The sequence below is a fragment of the Macrobrachium rosenbergii genome, chromosome 43 (genome assembly GCF_040412425.1).
Source record: "Macrobrachium rosenbergii isolate ZJJX-2024 chromosome 43, ASM4041242v1, whole genome shotgun sequence".
In the NCBI taxonomy this organism is placed as follows: Eukaryota; Metazoa; Arthropoda; class Malacostraca; order Decapoda; family Palaemonidae; genus Macrobrachium; species Macrobrachium rosenbergii.
The window spans coordinates 28,969,298-28,990,212 of record NC_089783.1 but is presented as its reverse complement, the minus strand read 5'-3'; the positions used below and the strand labels follow the sequence as shown (position 1 = coordinate 28,990,212).

Here is a 20,915-nt window from a genome sequence, read left to right as displayed (position 1 = left end):
ACACTCCACATGTGGTCAAGGTTTTTATGTATGCACTATCCCCATGGTTTTCTAAGCTTTCTTTCTACATATCTATTTTTAAGAAGAAGGTTCTAAATCTGTCTTGGCAGAAGCTTCAGTGGCCCCAGTCTATAGCTGTCACAGTTTATCTGTAGTTGAAAGAAGTTCCACAAGCAGGGGAACTGGTTAGTTTAAGACAATTACCTATACCAATATGATTTGCCTAAATCTGCATGCCAAAGACCTCAAAGTGATGCTCATTGGTTTGGAAGAGGAACTATAGCAACCTGTTAGTATCTTTCTGTGACCAAATTGTGTGCACACTGAGCAGTAGTGCTTGATAGAGCCATTTGCTTTTCTGAGTAACTTCTCTTCCCTCTTGATCACATGTCCAAACTATTTTAATCTTTGAGCTCTGTCTGTTTTCCAGCCTGTGGATCCCACATCTCATTGCAACTTCCACAGTATAGAGACTACTGTATTTGTCTTCAGCATTACCAAAGATTAAAGCTTCTCTCATTACTGGTTTGTTATTATATACTTGAAGTCTTGCACTATCATTCAACCTCAACTAGGTTGTTTTTCTTTTGCAAAGTTTGAGCATCCACCACAGTATGGATCCCGTTAGCTTCACAAATGGACAGTACAATTACACCAGTGGAAGGTTACTCATTCAATGGATCTCTCAGCCTGGGCTGTGGCAGAAGACGCTCTAAAACACCCTTGGAACAACCTGGATGGTTACGTCTTTTTGCCCTTTTACCTAATCTGACAAGTAATCAACAGAGTGATGATCTCTTAGAACCTCAGGATGGCCCTGGTGGCTCCCTTGTGGCTACACGCAGAATGATACCCTGATCTCCTAGCATTGCTGACTGATGCACCGAGGGAGATTCCCCCCCAGCGTAACCTTTGCCAGCCACACATCGAGGGGTTTCACCGATCGGTAGGGTCCCTATCTCTTCACGGCTGGACTGTCCAGTATCTCCTGTGAGCCAGAGACTTTTCTCACAGAGCAGTGACAGAGATATCTGGTTATCTCAGAAGATCATCTGCAGCCTTGTACCAGGAAAAATGGGCCGTCTACTGTGATTGATGTCATCAACGGGTTTCTCTCCGGTTGGAACTACTAATCAACAAGTAGTGTCCAAGAATACCGTCTCCTTTTGGCTACGTGAAGTGTTTAGACAAGCTTACAATACTTCTTCACATACATATATTAATACAGTGTATGCAAGAGGTGCATAATGTTAGGGGCCTAGGCCATTCCATCACTTTCAAAAAGAACTTGTCAGTTCACAGGATTTTGAAGGCCGGTACATGACTTCGCCAGACCTCATTCACATCCTTCTATCTGCAGGATGTTGCCCACAGGTCCTTGGACACTTTTTCCTTGGGTCTAGCCATAGCAGCTCAACAAGTTGTGAAGCTCATCTAGTCCCCCTAGCAGGACAGTTTGTATCTTACCTAAGATGTTGGTTATGAAAGTGAGAGTGAATGGGATGATTGGTCTTCTTCCTTTCTCTTCTAGTGGCAGGCAGTGGAGAGATTTGATCCATCATGTGCTGGAACTGGTTAGATAAAGGTGAGTGAGCTCCCATTCTATTTTGCTATACAGTATTTGATTGTTCCTGCACAATACAAATTCCTTAATAGAAATGAATCCCTTCCTCTCTCTTACAAGGGGGGAGAGGAACTGGCAACAGTCAAGGTTGGTGGCAAATGTACAGTAAGTTTTGTTGTCTCTGACAAATTCAGGTTCTTTACTTTCCTCCAAGACAAAGTGTAGGCAGTTCACATTGTCTCTTAGCCTGGATGTCTGGCTGTAAAGTAATCTTTTGCTTAACAGCTTAGAGGCATACGACTCCTTCCTGTGTCCTATCTTTGGTCTTTGGCCAGGAAGTGACCCCAGATGAGCCAAACCTCCAGTCAGTTCTGAGGCTGACTAGATCCTTCCTCCAAGAGTAAGTCTCCCCTGTGTTAAGACCAAAGGTTTGTTTTGTGTATGAAAAAATGACAAATTTTTAATCAATTTATATTTTTTATAGCTAACAAACCTGCTATCTTAACATATACTGTATGGCCCACCTCAAGCCACCCCTCATTCAATTACCTGGGCTGGAAGGAAAACTGATACAACACAGCGTTGTTGCGGGGTAAGCCAGGTCGGGCTGTGCCCTCCTCCTTCACCCCCATTGTCTGTATCCCATTGCCACCAAATCCTTGTGCTTTTTTAACCAAACTCCAGCAGGCACTAGAGAAATTTTCCGTACATTAAGACCGCAGGTTTGTTAGTTATGAAAAATACAATTGATTAAAAATTTGTCATTTTGTTCTATACAATTTGGACATCGGAAATCCCTTGTTCCATTTATATTTTGCAATCCTTAGTTTATCTCATTTTACAATACCTGTACCAGATAAGGCATATGTAATTGGGACTATTGCAAGCTAAGATGATTGTGAGGGAATCACAAAAGTTCAAACATGGAAGAAAAATAGTTAAAACATCATGAGATAAACAAAATTATCAGCAAATAAAACATTGGAAACTGCTTAAAGACATCTGATATCTAGGGAAGAGAGCCTCAAGCTCTGTCAGAGACAAGCAGTTGAAAAGATATAGAATTATACAGGGAGTTGACATGGATTGAGGTGCCTCAGTGACAACTATTTGGCAGTAAGACTGTTCACAACCTCAGCTGGTAATCTGTCCCAAATGGACAGTTCCCACAGTGGTTTGTGTTGAACCTTTAGTTCCAGTTTCTAGCCGTGGGATCTACTTTAGGTACTTCTTATTATTTCTATATATAAGTCAACGCTTTCTAAGGAAGAAAGAATAAAAGGTATGTGACAAAAACATGATTTGGAAAGAATGGAATCACCAGTTTAGCACAACAGAGAGAAAAAAGTAAATGTTCAGGATAGTCGAGTGGATAAGGAAAGAAGTAAAGCATATAAAGGGAGAAAATAAATGTGAATAGAAATGAATAAGGTCATGACAGAGGACCAATGGAGAAGGTAATATCTGAAGAGGTTAGGAGAGCTCTTGGAAAGATGAAAAGTGAAGCCCTAGATCATCAGGAATGACAAATGTGTTAGCAAAAGCAAGTGGTGAATGGCCTTCTTGGTACATAATCTCGCTGGTTTCAGCTGTCATTCAAATAATATATTTTCAATATTTGGACAGAAAAGGTATTTTGAGTGCTTCACCCTGGCCACAGCTCCGGAAGTCTTCACCCTGATTTTGATACCTATGGCAGCCTTGGCAGGCTGGTCTGGCATGGGGCACTGAACGTATTTTGAAAAACAGCTAGTGATGGCAGCAGAATGGAAACATATGGGTGCCCGTGCTGGTTTGTGTCATTGCCTAGGCACTTTGCATTGACTGAAAGTAGTTGGTTGTGATCTCTTCACTAAAGCCTAAGTGCTTTGGGGATGGGGTCAACTCCATGACAAGTTTTGTTCAACAGTTAGTCATGTGACCATTTACCATCATAGCAATGATTGACTTCATAAAAGGAGACAATCTAAAAATCATTGTTTGACCAGTGAGACTGCTCAAGTAGTATCTCGGTGGAACAAGGCTATGTAGACCAGCTGTTAGAAGCTTTTCACATAAATTTTTACCCATCACAGAACAGTTCCAAGAGCTTTGTATCCTCCTGTCTGAGAAAGACAATTTGCAAACCATACAAACCAGGTATGTACCAGGTTAAATTTGTCCTAACCAAAGTTTGTGGAAAGACGGCAAGGGCTTTATTGTTACTATTCAGAATGTTTAAAGCAATTAGTGCTTCATTTTATTCTAATGATGTGACTCAGTTTCTTGAATGAATTTGTAGGCCTTTTTTCTAACTTTATACTTTCCAGCTGAGCTTTATTAAAGATTCAAAAGATGGTTGCGCAAGCAACTTCTAAACAGGTTACACTGTACGATAAATAGTATCAGAAGTGATACTATTTTATATTTATGAAAACAATACTTTCGGTACATCAGTCAACAGATGGTAGGCTACAACTGTAACACTGTAACAATTATTCAATCAATCAGTCAGTAGCATGCCTCTTACTGAATATAAAATAGTTCTAGAGCTCAATTACACGTGAGTGTAGGATGTCCATTTTCAAAATCCAGACACTTATTGTTTTATAATAGGTCTTATGTAGATAAATTATGGGTTGTCCCACAAGATTTGCTAACTGAACAGTGAAAATTGGAACAAGCAAAAGTCAAAGAAGTTGGGCAGGTATAGACGAAAGAACAAATAATATAGCCTATGGATGATGGCGTACCAGACAGAGGAACTACAAGAAAGGTTTTTAGCATGGAAAGGAGCCCAAGAAAAAAAAGGATTGAAAGTGAACATTGGAAAGACAAAACTAATGATTAGTAGTAAAGGACATAAAGAAGTAAACATTCAAGTGGAAGATGGTACAGTGCTAAACCAGAACGATGAGTTTAACTACTTGGGATCAATAACAGCAGAGGAGGGAGGTACTAAGAAAGCAATGAGACAGAGAGTGAAAGAAGCAAGGCGAAAATGAAGGGAAGTAACTGGAGTTGTTTTAGACAAGAAAATGCCATTAAGGCTCAAAATGAAAATTTATAAGACAGTTATCAGACCTGTACTATTATATGGGGCAGAAATTTGGGCACTTAGAGGAAAGAGGAGGGACTTGGAAAGAACTGAGATGAGGGTGGTGAAGTGGGTTGCTGGAATATCACTACTGGAAAGGAGGGAGAGTCAAGATTTAAGAAGAATGTTTGGTATATGTAATGTAAAGGAGAAGGCTAGTGAAACTCGTCCGAGATACTATGGCCATGTAATGAAAAGAGAGGAGGTGGAACCAATCAAGAGAGCTAAGAACGTGCCAGTAATTGGATCAGATGGATGTGATGAGAAGGGATATGGGTGAGGTGGGACGGGGGGAGGAAGATGCAAGGAATAGAAATAGATGGAGAAAGTTGACTTGAGCGGCCGACCCTGCTATACAGTGGGATTAATAAGGTTGAAAGAAGAAGAAGATGGGTGATGGGATATTAAGGCTCTTTTGAATAACACACGAGATCAATCAACTGCATTCCAGTAAGAGTATCTTAAAGAGTAACCCAGTAATTTTTATTCGACATTATCATACATAAAATGCAACATGAAAGTAAACATTAGAATTTTCGTGCATAATGGGTAATGACTCCCTTTTTAATGAAAAAATTGCAAAATCTAAAAAAAATGTATGTAGAGCAACAAATGTACTTAATATATCCTATTTGTGAACCAAATGCAAAAATAATTAAATATTGCTGTCGTTTTAGTCATGAAAGGAGTATAAAGTAGAATGACAAAAGTAAGTAGTACTCAAGGAATTCTGCATTTTGGGAGACGAGATCGCAAAGAATATGGATTTTTAAGCAATTCCACTAAAGGAGAACTAGTAGAAGGAAAACTTTTTATTGGCTGATGCCCAGACACATTATATTAAAAGTGTAATTAATATATGATGAGCACATTTATAAGAAAACACATTGCCGAAAAAAATGGCAACATAGCAATGCCCATAGTCCTACTGGAGCCATTATGCAACAAACTTAACGTTAAAATGGATTAAAAAAAATATTGAGGATTCACTTATGGAAACATTGTTCCAAACGTGAAGCGTTTATCCGGCAGTAATCCAATTCAAGAAAAATGTCATGACATTAACTCATTTAATTAGTCTCTTCCTCACCAACAAAACCACTGAGCCGTAATTGTTTTCTTCAGAGACGTGCTGTTTACCTATGATTGCAGAATTTGCATTACTGAAGTTTTTCCATATTATTGTAAGTAACTGAACTACTTTGAAAATGTTATCTTTTAAGAGTTTTTATTTATACTTCCGGTGAAATAAAAACTGGAGAAGTGATTCGTGTAGATTTTTATACAGCAGGAGACATGCACTGTATTACGAAATTTACGATGCGATCATTTAAAATTTTCGCTTCCTTGGGCCAACAACTTCTCTTCTTGTCTTTTGCCAGAGTTGATTTTGCACGAATACATTTGCCACCTATCAATGAAGTGTGAATTATCTCGAGAATGTTAAAATACCGAAGGTAACAAAACCCGGTCCATTTTTTCAATTTGCGTATAATTTTTTTTACCTACTGGACTCGCTACACGAGACTTTTCATAGCATATAATTTTCCTTACAATGTTCAAAAGTTAAGCTTTTACAATCTAAAATTATGGATTTCGTCATTTTAAATAGGTAAGTCTCTGGCTTGCACTGCTACAAATTTTCAGGCTTCATAAAGATAAGTTATGACATCACTGAACTCCTGGTGCCGTGAAAAACTGGTGTCTATTCCCTTAACAATGTCACTGGCAGATAAAAGGCTGATAAAATTTGTATGGAATTTGTGCTAATACAAGTATGCAACATTTTTAAATAAACAAGATATCATTTGCAGCTAAATGTAAATGAGAAATATGAAAACATTGCTTAGCCAAACATTTTTGTATTTATATTTATGACTTTATAAAATTACATCAGAAGGTGAATACTCTTAACTTAAATTTATTTCCATTGCCCAAAAATACCAGATTTAAGTTATCCGACTGGAAATAAATGTTATGTTTAACTTTACTTTTAAATGAGTCATTAAGTGTTTTACATTACTGGAACAAGAATGCATAGGTCCTGTGACGAGGCCGTCACTTGTGGACGGTCTTTGGTTGGAAGAAGTTGTACACGGTGACGGTTGTCCTAACAAAATCGCTTTAACATCGTTTGTCGGGTAACTTTTTATTTTTGTGGTTTAATTTGCAAGAAATAATTCTTATAATACGCCTTACTTAAATTGTGGAAACTTTGTGGTGTAAATCATCCACTGATCTGTCCGTTCATGTTGTTAGGCCTATTGTAAACACAGCTTTATTGCATCTGGGACCCGATAATAATATTTTTCTGTATTTTATTGTGTGCTTTGAACGTTTTTGAGATTCTTTTCTTCAGCTAATGAGTACTTTGAGTGATGGTGGACCTCACCCTTAAACCCTACAATTTGGGGGCCCTCGGTGGGAATGCTTAGTTTTTGGGCGGTAGAAAACACAGAACAGGTGAAATACAAAGACCTTAAACCCACAGATAATTCTAGTTCAGGTTAAGGTAAGTTGGTGGATGGTAGTATTTTCCAACTAATGTCATGCAGTAGGGTAGGAACATGGTACCTTAGGTTAGGTTAGTTAAGGTGTGGTTGGTTAGGTCATTTGCTAACAAAACGAACGTCATTAATAACGTTCAAAGTACTCACTGAAACATAGGAAAAGGATATTTTTAAGTCCAAAATACTATAGTTTAAAGTAAAATTTTGCTGGGATAGATTAGACTATGTTGTTGTAGACATGCTTAACCAAATAGGCCTAACTTAGATCAAAATGGCAGCATTTGTGTTTGTGTTAGTAGTAATGAATGGTATTGTGATATTTTGTAATTTCTCAGTTATTTAATCAAACTTTTACGCTTCTAAATTGGATATGGCTAGGATTACACTACATTCAAGAAAATTTTTTATATTTAGGCGGTATTTTGGAGTAGCCTATTGCCATAAGGGACACTGTACAAATTTGATATAAGGGCCTTAGATACTTTAGGAAATTATCTCCTTTGAGGTCAGTCATTGCTTCCCCTCTTCATAAAACAATCTTTGAAATGCCCCTGTAAAATCAACATATTTAGAAGGAGAGCACTTTAACAAAATACTGATCAAAATAGGCCATGATGTAAAACGAATGAAGGCCCAAAACCACAACTAACTTAGACTATAATAGTGTATATGACCCATGAAGCTGGCTACCAGCGGCAGAGTTGGGGGATGGCTCCTGGGACTGAAGCCCTGAATCTCACTTCAAAAGCCCGTGATCTTTTTAAGCTTTTAAAAATTGACAACCCTGACACCATGTTCCCTATAAATTACATTAAAACTTATTACTGGGCAAATAGTCTACAACAGCAACCTTCATTTCTCAATTTTAAAATGCTATTATTATAATGCGCCACAACTAGAAAAATATAATTCCGCCAACAGTTACGTTGTGCACTCAGTGTTCTAAGCATTGACGTCTGGCAGAACAGCAGCCTTGTTCAAGTAGCCTCAGGGTGTTTAACCATGGACATTAGAAATTTCTGTAAAAAAACAGCATCCAGTGATACCGTAGCAGCAGCAGCATTAGCCTCAGTCAATGACCTGTCACATGTTTCAGGTCAGTGAATTCAAAGTTACATTGGGTTAGCACAGCAGCAATAACCAGGAGCAGTAGTGCTGGAAGCCAAATAGCCATCATCAGTTAGCTAGGCTAGGCTGCTATGATAATTCCTTCCCCCACACAAAACAGATCACCAGCGTTGTTTGAAATGTCAGAAATCCGTTTTCTGATTCTCTGTCTCAGCATATTTTACAGTATTGTTTGTTACCTAAAAATGTTACCTCAAGTTGAAACTTGAGGTCCATGGCATATTTTGAAAATCCAAGAGGTAAAAAATATATCCATGTTTGACATATTACTCAAACAATCCACCTCTGCAATCCTACTTTGAATCTACTGCAAGTTAGTCTCACATTTATAAGTCTCAATTTTGCCATTGTAGTTAACATAAAAATCTCTAGAAGTCAGTAGTTAAGTGGTGATTGTTTCTTTCCATTAAACAGTATTGTCTTGTGCAGGCCCTGCAACTGAAAATGTAGGCTATGAATCAATGTCCTGCAGGTCACCCTAAAATGAAATAGAATGCAGGAAATCGCATTTTATCCAGACATTACTGTGGTGACTCTCCCCCATGTATTACCATAGTGACTGTCCCATTTATCCAGGCATTACTGTTCTATCTGTCCATTTTATCCACGTATTACTGTTCTGACTGTCCCTTTTATCCAGGTGGTATTACTGTGGTGACTGTCCCATTTATCCAGATATTATTGTACTGTCTGTCTCTTTTATCCAAGAATTACTGTGCTGACTGTCCCATTTATCCAGCTATTACCGTGCTGACTGACCCATTTATCCAGGTATTACCGTGCTGCCTGTCCATTTTATCCAAATATTACTGTGGTGACTATCCCATTTACCCCCCACTAAACCTAAATACAAAACACACACCCCACTAAACCTAAACACACACCCCACTAAACCTCGACACACACACCCTCACTAAACCTAAACACACTTCTCACTAAACCTAAACACAAACCTTGATACAGAATTACTAATTAATCGCAGGAAAGGAAAATATTTTCCATAATATATTTCTATGGTATCGAGTACATGAAATGAGGTATGATAAACCCATAGAGTTTATTTGCCACATAAATTACAAAGGGAAAGTGGGAAGGGGAAGAGGTTCAGACTAAAACCTACCCTATTATTTAAGTTATGTCAAATGATGGCCACATGCCAAATTTTGTCTAGATTGGTCAAGCGGTTACCACATAAGTTACAAAGGGAAGGATTTGGAACCTACCCTATTATCTAAGTTGGGTCAAATGATGGCCACATGCCAAATTTTGCCTATATTGGTCAAGCAGTTACCATATAAGTTACTAAGGGAAGGCAGTATGGGTTTGAAACCTACCCTATTATTTAATTTGGGTCAAATGATGGCCAAGTGCCAAATTTTGTCCAGATTATTCATCCAGTTACCTCATAAGTTACAAAGGGAAGGAGGATTGGGGAAGGGGAAGTGGGTACGGGTTTGAAACCTACTCTGTTATCTAAGTTTGGTCAAATGATGGCCATGTGCTAAATTTTGACTAGATCGGTCAAGCGGCTTGGATTTCTATATCGCACAAAGTTACAAATTTACTGACAGTACTTTCACTTATATATATATATATATATATATATATATATATATATATATATATATATATATATATATATATATATATATATATATATATATATATAATTAATGTATGTGTGTGTGCGTGTGCTTAGTGTTACACAAGTGATTCATCCAGTAATAAACGAATTTTGCAGTCAGCCTCAAAGTGAGAACTCTAATTCAAGGATACTGTACATGATTAGGCCTAAGTAATCATATTCAGATTTTCCATGTCAACACACCAAACAACAATTAGAAAATTAAGTTCTGACATTGACAACTATTACAACAAATGACATTGATAATGACGAGTAGATGGGAAATTTTGAGATAGTGAGGCAAGGTACCTAACAGTACCCAAAACTTAAGCATATTAGAGGGCTCTTAGGCCCTTTGAACTTGACACAGAGACATTGAATATTTCAGATTGATCTACAGTTGTGTGTACCAGTAATCCGGTATCAGCCTGTGTCCAGCAGAAGCGGGAGAGGGAAATTTTGGTTTAAACAGACCTACTCAGTAAAGTAATTAAATTCTTTTGCCTCATTTCTGTTTTCCCGAAGCTAAACTGCTTTCTTTGGCCATCTCTCCTATAAAATGAATATCTTGCTTACCGTAGGTGCTTATGGTGGTATAGGTCCAAAAAGGTATTTTTCATTTGTATTTTGTTAAGACTTGAAATTGCTTAGCACCTAGTTGTCTCTCTTAAGTTAGCTGTTTTTTAATGTTGGCAAAAGTTATTTCATTAGGCCCTTGTGATTCACTTTTTTTTTTTTTTTCATTTCTAGTGTTTTACAGAGTTGTCCAGATTCTGGTCATGAAATTCGTAAGATTTTTTTTTTTTTTTTTTTTTGCCTAGGGCTGTTTTTAACAGATGGGATCGTTGTGGATTATACTGACCACAGAAATGTGATAAGTGTCGTTACCCAGAGTAGTGTTTTTGCCTCATTATTATTTATATTAAGTTCCTCGTTGGACGGGTCGGTCTAGCACTCTGCAGGGCCCGCATTCGAGTCTCCGGCCGGCCAATGAAGAATTAGAGGAATTTAATTCTGGTGATAGAAATTCATTTCTCGGTTCTCGGTATAATGTGGTTCGGATTCCACAATAAGCTGTAGGTCCCTTGCTAGGTAACCAATTGGTTCTTAGCCACGTAAAATAAGTCTAATCCTTCGGGCCAGCCCTAGGGGAGCTGTTAATCAGCTTAGTGGTCTGGTTAAACTAAGGTATACTTATTATTTATATTAAATATGAATGCATTGTGTTAGGCTTGAAAAGATTGATTGTAAATTATCTTGTATTATAACTAGCAGAGTCGCATAGTTGTGTTGGAACTTCAGAAGCTCAAACCAAGTGAACATTTTTGTTTTTTAGGCTCATATTTGTCACAATTGATAATTTACTTGTTTCTTGCAACGTTTACTCTTAACTTTTGTATTTTGATTTTCATACTGCGCTACTTTCTTTAAGAGGTGAGGTTGTGGTAATAATTTTTTAATAAGCTTCTGATACGGACGACCAGATCTTGGGAATTTGTCCTTGATATATTTAAGGCTAATGTGGGAGACTTTATTTCCTCAAAGTATGAAGAAACCTGAATCCTGCTCTCATCTCTCAACTGAAAAAGATTCTTGGTCCTTTGTTAAGAGAGACTAACCGGATGCAGGTTTTCATAGTTAATCCTGATGGCTCTGCAGACAGCTCTCTTAATTAAGAGGCCACACTTAGGCTTTTATTTGTTAGCTTACTCTTCTGTTTATCTTACTCACCTTCCCATATCTTTTGTACTCCCTTATACATTTTGATCATGGTTCTTGCATCTTTTAAAGACACTCGAGGGTTTTGTCCCAGATCATATTCCCTCCTGATACTTCAATCCCTCCCGATACTTCAAAGAGTTTGCACGCAAAATGGTCCCTGTGCTTTGCTTCAGTTCTGCCAAACTGTTAAATCCTACATTCATTCAGCCTTCCCTAAGAAGGGTGGCTGCGTTGATCCTTCATATTGCCATCTGTTTGTTTGACCTATCATTCCTGAAGTAATTAAAACTTTGCTAAACTTCTGCTTTTTTGTAAACCCCTTCAATCCAAGGTCACCTCTGTGGGACACTGGAAAAACATTTTCTATAGCTCTCGGTATATCAAAGGTATTTTAATAGGTCTAGCTTGAGGTTCTGTTTTGCTGAGTGTCGGGTGAGAATTACTTCTCTCAAGTGGCCTTGTTGCTCCTATTAGGTCACCTTTTCCAACATTTGCATCCGTGCTAATGTAAAGCCCTCGGATCATGTGATTCAGTTACTGTATTTACATTTTGCTTTCAATTGCTGCTTCTGGTTACTTTGACTTGTAGCCTTTCTTCCTTAGACTAGAAAATGGCATTAGGTTGCTCATTCCATTGGCAGTTTCTCAAAAAAGACGGGAATTGTAAACAGCTATTCCTTTAACACCAAATCCGCCTCATGTTTGAATTATGTATTGTAAAGGCCTAGTCTGTATCCATTTAAACGAAGTAGAACTGTATATCACACAAAGTTGTTACCTGCATTTGCAAACACCAAATAAGCGAATGCACAAGAACAAGTTATGGGCTAAAGTATTACACCATACACTTCATACTAATGGTTCAGCACCTTATTAGTGGAGGATTCAATAGTCATATGTAATAAGTCTCTGTTGTTACACCTTGCTGCACTGTTGTTTTAAAGAAAGTCTTCATTTGTATTGGTACACCGCATAAATTTTCACTGACTAAAAGCTTCATAAAAATCACGAAACAGTTTCCTAAAAGTTTTATGATATACAGTACTTAGGAGCTGATACCTAATTTATTATAAGAAATATAATTTGGAAGTATTTTGGCTCTTGCTCATACTCGTATACGTATGAGAGGAAATGAGGATGCCATCCAAAGCAGAAGTTACATGTGCGCTGGCTTGATCAAATTCAGCCATTTTTATTTTTTCAGTGACTTTGTCAAGGCTTAAGTATACAGTTTTCAGGGACATACCCATTTTTTGTAAGATATGTTTATCAAGGACAGCCCCTCTCATTCATTTTGAACAATTATAGAGGGTCCCTGGTTTACCTGACAGCTGGGCCAGACTCTGTCAAGATGATGGGTTCTGTGACCTCCTAAGGTGCACTTTCACTGTGGCGTTTGGTTATGCATAATCAGTGCAAAATGTAAAAAAATTGTATATTTTTGTCATGAACAGTTTTCTTGCCTAAATATTTTACACGATATACTTGGTTACCTTTGGTTCTGACTCACTGTGTTCTATAAAGGGGAATTAAAGTCTCGAGAATAATTTATTTGCTTAAAATTGGCAGTCTTCTTACTCATCCACCTGTCCATAGTTTTCTTATTGTATATGTACATGAAGGCTGCTCACTTTTCTGGTTCTGTTAGTCTTGCCACTGCTGCTGCTTCTGGCCATGATCTAAACTAATGAGTAAGTAATTCTCATGCTTCAGAGCTAAAAGGAGTTTCAAGCTAGGGAGAATCATATTGGTATACCTAGTACTATGCAATAACGAGTTTCCAACTGTTATGGCTTAAAAGCACCATATTTATACTTAGTGTCTTTTATATCAAGATGTTCAAACATCGAAATATGAGTTTTGTTCATATTGCTTTCCCCACGCAAGCCAGCTGGTATTTCATGACAAGAACCCACGATGTTGGTCTCCTTTTTCCCATTTTTTCACATGCTGGTTGGTCCGTCATTCTTGGTAGTTTGTGGAATAGTTATCGATTTCACTCAGTTTCGTACCACGTTGAGCGTTCGTACATTTGGGTTTAGGTGCATTAATTGCCTGCCACTTTGCCTATATTGTGCTGGTCATTTTGCTTCCAGTTAGAGGTTTCTAAGGGAACTACGTATTGCTTTGCTTCAGAAGAGGATAAAATAACAGTAATATCGTATTGCTTTCATCACTAGTAATTTTAAGTCATTAAAAATTCCCTTTTCAAAAGCTTAGAATTTTTTGTGAAAATTGCTTTTTTTTTCGTCACTGATTGAAATAACAAGAAGAAATGAGGTTTATGTGACTTTTTAAAATCTTAGAGTGGTAAATTTCTAGATGTGGCTTTGGTAAATAGTTCCCATTTTTCATTCTAACCTTAAAATTAGAATCTCGTTTTTAGTGTAAGCATTAAAACTGAAATGCCTTTCAAATATTTTCCCTTATTTGAAATTTGGTTGGCTCTGTTACCTAATCAGCTAGTTCAACCTCCTTGTCATACATGTTTTATTCCCTGAACATAAAACTTTCAATCAGTTAAGTCCCCAAGTTATCGATATATATCATTCTGATTTGCTTGGAATCCAGTTTCAGCATGACGGCGAATTGTAGGCACGAAGTAGATGAGAATGAGGAAAGGCTATCGGCGAGCAGCAAATAGGACTGTATGTGCTGCTAAAATGATGAAGTGTATGTTAATCGAGTGCCCCAAGAAAGATGTCCTTCTGCTCCTGCATCAGGTAAAGTACGTTAACATTGCATCGTTCATTAGGAGGCATAATTCACTTATTCTTTTGAATTTTGTTTGTTGCTCTAATGCTACAGTGTTATCTCAGGTATGTGCAGAGGAGCATTCTGATCTTGTTTGGCTCTGGTGCATGCTTTAAGTTAGAGAGCACGATCTTATATCCTTAGAAGTAATTTTTTCGTTATTGAAAGAGGACAGATAATCAGCTTTTATCTATTTTACAAAAAAGTGCACAGAACCTGCACGGAAATATCAGTTATCAAACTTATTCCACGTCAGCATCAGATACCTTGCTGTGGAATTTTTATCCAACCAGTGAAGGTGCTCTGTAATGAGTTTTATTCTTATTTGAATATTGTGATACTAGATGAAAGCCCCAATTCATAGGTCCTAAGAGGAGCACTGTAACGTCCAGCCTACTGAACCATGCCTATATTAGTGTGCCTTTATTTCTTAATCGAAGAAGGTATTTATTTTGACAGCAAAATTTAGGAAACAGATTGAGGATACTTCAAGTATATGGTATTCAGCATTGTTGGGTGGTGCCCCTTGAGTGAGCAGGTGTTTGATACCCGTGGGCTGTTACGTTGCATTGGCTATTGCAGCCAGTGTTAAGTATTGTGGTGTGTGTATGGTACAAGGTATACTGAGATACCCTTACATATGACCACTGAGGCAGGCAGTCACGTCAGATACTACCATTTACGAGTATTCAGCATTCTGAACTAGCCAGGATAATGTACGAGTTTGATGGTCTTCCCGTTTGGTGAACTAGCAATTCTGTCTTCTTAATTATGTTGCCTAAATTTCTTGGATTTTTCGTACATGCGGACTTTGTTACCACTTTCTTTGTTTTTATTGGGTTTCGCCTCTTTCATTCTTCATCATCGTTCTGTGACTGCCCACAAGTTTGCCAAGTTCAGAGGGAATCCAAGGTGACTGGAATCCCCACATGAGTTTTCTCTATTGAGATTAGTTGGATTCGGTCAGTTCCTTTAAATCAAGGCGAGAAAATTACTACTCAACCTCGGAGATCTTTTCAACACTATAAATGCCAATTTTCGAATTCTCAAGGAAGCATTTCTGGAGCTTGTCATATCCTGAAACTGAAGATTAGTTTACAGTATTTTACCAACATCATTTTATGATGACCTTTCTTGGTTATAATTGTGATTCCTCATTGAGGGATGGCATGACTAAATTAGTTCTATTTCTTGCTGAAACTAGACCACAAGAGGAGGCATTTGTATTTTAAAGTATCGTATGTGGAATCAATATTTGTCATCATGCTGAACTCTCATTTTTTTTACAGGTATTAACGTGTAAACAATAATTCACAGAAAGATAGTAGGGTGGATTTTGACTTCTTTCTGTATCACCTTTCAGGAATATTATACAACAAAAAAATTTTTTTTTCAGGATTCTAACCTTGTGAGGGTACTTAACTCGCTGCTACATTGACTTCGACATTTCATGAAAGGGATATTGCAGTTCTGAATAAAAAGGTAATTTTAACACGAAAATTTTCAATTAAGTTTTATTTCAGTAAATTCCACTTATTTCTAAATGAAATTCGTAGTTTGACATTAAGTAATTGATATGCAAATTGATTTTGTACAACGTGCTCTAAATTAGTTTGTATGGAATTAAGCAAATTAATGCTTGTTTAAAGGAATTAAACTAATTAATGCTTGTTTAATTCAGGAAGGAGAGCAGGGTGCACTGTCATCGCACGTTACTAACACCTGGGAAGGAGTGTATGTAGCTCTTCACTGCCCTCAAGCCTTTATCAAGAACAACACTATTGAGCAAGGCTAGCCCTCCAAAAATCGTCGTCTTTCATACAGCTGGTAGTGTAGTTAACGCCCTCCTGAAGTGCCGGCCCGAATAGCATTAGTCAGGTTGAATAACAATATGAAGACTAAGGTGTATTCGTTATTGATAGTACATGGTAAAGCAATAACAAGAGTACATAGTTATGCAGTAACAAGAGTACAGAATCAGTCGCCTCTGACCAAAATAAGGACAACCTCGCACGTCATCGTCTGGCTGCTTTTTGTCGAGGTTAAGATCATTCGTCTTCAGTCAGTATTGGCCTTACCAGAGTAAAGAGAACAAGGAAGCTCTCTTAACTGTGATTAAGGGGCTCTTCACCTGATCTGTCCTAATCTCGACGACCCGACTGCGACCATGGCTTCTTGTTCCACGTATGGATGCAGCTCTAATGGGAGGCGAAAGGGAAATCCGAACGTGAAATTTGACAGTGACCCTTCGTTTCCTGGTTTTCTTTTATGTTAAGCTCCTAGCGGCGTCACAAACATGGACGGTATAACCCTGTACTCTATTAATCCTGGTTAGACCATGCTGTCGAGTACTCAGCCATGTTATGAGTTGGACCAGCCAGCCCCTCTTCCCCAAAGAACATTATATCTCTCAGCTCGTTGCAATGGAACTGCATGCAGTCAAGTCACAACCATCCTCCTTCTCTGCTGGAAGCAATGGAACTGCAGTCAAGTCACAACCATCCTCCTCCAGCCGGTTACAAGGATTTTGTGCTGTTTTTATAAGCACATGTATATTCTTGAGGTTGTCTTGACAACCCAATTTATTTCACAGCAGCAGCTGCTTACAAACATTCTGCAGAGTTCTCAAACAGATCACCCTACTTCGCTTGTTCCTAAAAAAAGAGAGAAAAGATGTATGAATAAATATGCTGGTACTGTATATGGTGTTTATTATAATAAAAAAGTTAATGAATTAATCCATTTGGTATGAATTTTCTTTTGGACAATAATAATTTGCACAATACAGTATATATAAATTTGGACAATAATTTGCTCAATACAGTATATATAAAGTAATACCTTTTCTGATCATCAAGTTCTGGCGACGGGCACTCCATAAATGAAAGGCAAGCACAACGTTTAGTAGTAGCAGAGGAAAAAATCCAGCCCTGAGCAGTGCAGCGCAGCTTTCTCCAAGAAATCTTGCAACTCCTAGGTAACGCTACCATTCTCCCAGCGGCAGATTGCACTTACGGAGTTAGCGTTCCTATCCAGGTGCAACACAAGAGTTACTGAGTAGGATCCATTATCTTCTGTACGCTGTGTTAAATGACAGGAGCTCTCGTATGTCTGCTGCTTTCACCAGATTTCTGCTTGTTCCCTGATGAAATAAAAATTGTGAGAAATAAAAATTTCTTGATGAAAATCCTAAATTCAAGCAGCATTATGGAGTTTAATTCATTAAGTTTTTAATTTTACCTTATCAGATTGTCAAGACCAGTGATCCTAGAGTACAGGTGAAGACAAGCTTCAGTATTGGTCCTTTGTCCTGGCACATAAAATGGGTCCTTGGTTATGTCGAGACCAGTGATCCTCGAGTACAGTTGAAGACAAGCAACAGCAGTATTGGGGCTTGGTCTTGGTACACAAAATTGGTTCTTGGTCCTGGCACACAACACAACACATTCATCTGAAATCTTGAGTCTTTCAGTTACAGACTAACCTAGAGTAAGAGCAAGAGCAAGAGCCCGTGCTAGTCAGGTAAATGAAATGGTTTTTCACCAGCAGTGACACAATCTAAAACGAATGAGGCTCTCAGGCTAGCTTAATCTAATGCTAAGAGCCAGGCAAATGGCTTTTCACAAGCAGTGACATACAATTTAAAACGAATGAGGCTCGTCTCACCAATAAAAACACAACCCTATTTATTGCACTTTTACTGACAACAGCTCCCAAACTATCTTACTAGCCATGTTAACAGGTATCACTTTACCCAGCATAAACTATTTGAGACTTTATTTGTCTACAAGGAACTGCAGAAAATGACTTGGAAGCATTTAGCCTACCCTGAATTCGTGTTAGCTATGTAAAATGCAAAATTTCAAAACCGATTCACACACTAAGGACATCCCCAGCGATAAAATGTTGCCTGTGTGGCTAATAATAGCTTAATAAACAGAAACCATTTGCCTGATGATAATGATAATTACTCCATATATGCATAATAATCTAAATAAACACAAAACTTTCCTGTCACCCTCAAAATTTTAAAACACTTTACGATACACAAATGTTGTCGTCAGGCCTTTACAAAGTACAGTCTGTCCCTGGGTTCTGAATAGTGATTAGTACACTACCTGTTTAGTTACCACTAATGTGGTGATACCCATTCTAGTGTAACTTTAAAGCAGAATTTGTATACAGTAAACTAGAAATAATCACAAGGTGAAAATGACAAGTTGAAAATTGCCAAGTATTACGTAAAGTGTGCATTAGTGACAGATTTTGAACGACTTGTCAGTAGTAGTCCAAATAGTTGACAGGATAAAGGTTAGTGACTTACAAAAAACTACTGTACAGTAAAATCTCGATTATCCCTATTAATAGACTAAATAGAGCAAAGGCCCTGTCAGAAAAGGGTGAAGTATCCTTACTCCCCCGAACTTGTCAAACCACAACTATAAACATTCAATATGCTTATAAACAACAGCCATCACACTTTAAACTGAAAAAAAAATATGCGGAAGGTAATTACCTACCCGTTTTCCCGTATTTGTAACAAAATATACCGAACAATACTGTTTGAAAAAAAAAAAAAACATACCCCTTCTTTTTTCTCTTGTAAATGACACACAATTCGTAAGCTATCTATGTTACACACAGTCTACTATGGTTTTATCACCACTGTATTTTTATACAGCAACTTCCTCATCAGCTGTTACTACATTGTATTATATACATGATACAAAATGTGTATGAACTATTGGCCCAGACTAGATGTTCCACTTACACAGTATCCATTTACGTTAGTCAACTTGGCTTATCACTGTATTTAAGATAAAGGCAATGGTAATGAAACTGATATTTTATTTATGGAATCCATTTATACTGTATTATCGTCTTGTTATATATCATCATCACAATATAAAAAAAACTAATCATCCACCACATGCATTTCGGTGGGCTAGGCTAATGGTACGTTCTCAAAATCAGCTTGCTGAGGCCTACCACCGAAATAATTAGTTAGTTAGTTAGTTATAAATTATTTGTTTAACCAGACCTCTAAACTCTTTTAGGGTTCTTCTCGGGCTGGAACCGAAATAATTAGGAGAATAATTCGGAGAATAATTTTGTTGTTACTATAAGAAACGGATTATTACTGGAATTACTATTTTTATTTTTGTACATAAACCAAGTGTAAAACAGAAAAGATAAACTAATATATGTTAAACTAAAATCCTTCAAATCGCAAAACAGCGGTTTCTCAATTCGGTTGTTTATGTCCGTACTTAGACGTTGTTTATACCAGTTATCCGGTATGTGATGACCATGCAATAGTACGTGGTTGTTAATTTATATAGAAGATGGTTATGGATTGTCACATAAGCCATAAATCTGGTAATCTTATTTGAAAGCCTAGATAATGTAATCAACCGAAAATAAAATTTCCCTCTGCACGTATAACTTTGTACAGTAGGATCTGCCGAAAATGAAGTTCGCTCGGTACAAAGACTAGTTTTGTGTTTTTACTTTTATTTATTTAACAAGGAGATGGGATTGCAAGCACGTTAAAAGAAGAAGAAGAAGAAGATGGGATTGCAGAGGAAAAGAGGTTAGCCTGACGTTATCTGGGCTATCAAAAATGCAGCTCACATGATACGCGAGATATATGATAAAACCAAGCGCCACGTGATATGTGAGATCGGATGATACACGGGTAGGCCTACAGTATGTGCGGTTCATTTGATAAATTTGCCTTTTTTATTTAGTGTTTGTTTACCGTGAATTACACCGAGTATTGCAACTTTCATATTGCGCTGTAGACTGGGCTCTTTAGTATGTTATTTCTAGGAACATTATTTAAAAATTTACCATTTTTTTCTATCTTATTATAGTCACTCATTTCTCAATATGTAATATCCCAAAACAGTGTGTGTGTGTGTGTGTATGTGTATGTGTGTGTGTGTGTGTAAAGCACTGTGTTTACATCTTTAGTAAATATGGTATTTCTCAATGATGACGTGTCCAAAGCAAATTCATTTTTAGAAAACTTCATACTAAAAAGTAATTAGTAATTTTCTGTTTTATTGGAATTAATTATTTTTTATATCACCTCATAATATCAAGGAAGCTTTACTTGTATAGTATGCCTGTGTGTGTGTGTGTGTGTGTGTGTGTGTGCGCTTACATCCACAAGTGGATTTTCACCAATGTTCATGACACCATCCAGCTGTGTTTCTTTGTTTTTTGTTTTCCTTAGTTGACTCAAATATGATTATCATGCATATCATAAATATGATTATCACGCATATCATAAATATGATTATCATGCATATCATAAATATGATTACACACATACCATAACAGTACACAAGAGAATATTTTATCACTGTTGATATTTCATCTCAAATATAATGTTCACATTCACAGTAAAATATTATTAAGAAGTATTTAAACTAATCCAAATTCGTCATGAATTTCATCATAGATGTTGGCAACACGATGAACTGTTTTTAACACTTTTCCCTTCCCTCAAATGGAAGGAAAAAGTGTGCG

General features: G+C 37.4%; 1 long non-coding RNA gene across 2 annotated transcripts; it reads left to right on the top strand.

The window, feature by feature from the left end:
* Window positions 1–4,073: 4,073 nt before the first annotated feature.
* Window positions 4,074–16,413, top strand: LOC136828700 (uncharacterized). 2 transcript variants are annotated; one of them, XR_010850190.1, is made up of 4 exons: window positions 4,074–6,781; window positions 14,202–14,352; window positions 15,775–15,860; window positions 16,060–16,413. It is a non-coding gene; the product is annotated as an uncharacterized lncRNA (long non-coding RNA). The 2 variants fall into 2 exon arrangements; XR_010850188.1 differs by having other exon boundaries at window positions 6,531–6,781; window positions 14,202–14,347.
* The last annotated feature ends 4,502 nt before the right edge of the window (window positions 16,414–20,915 follow it).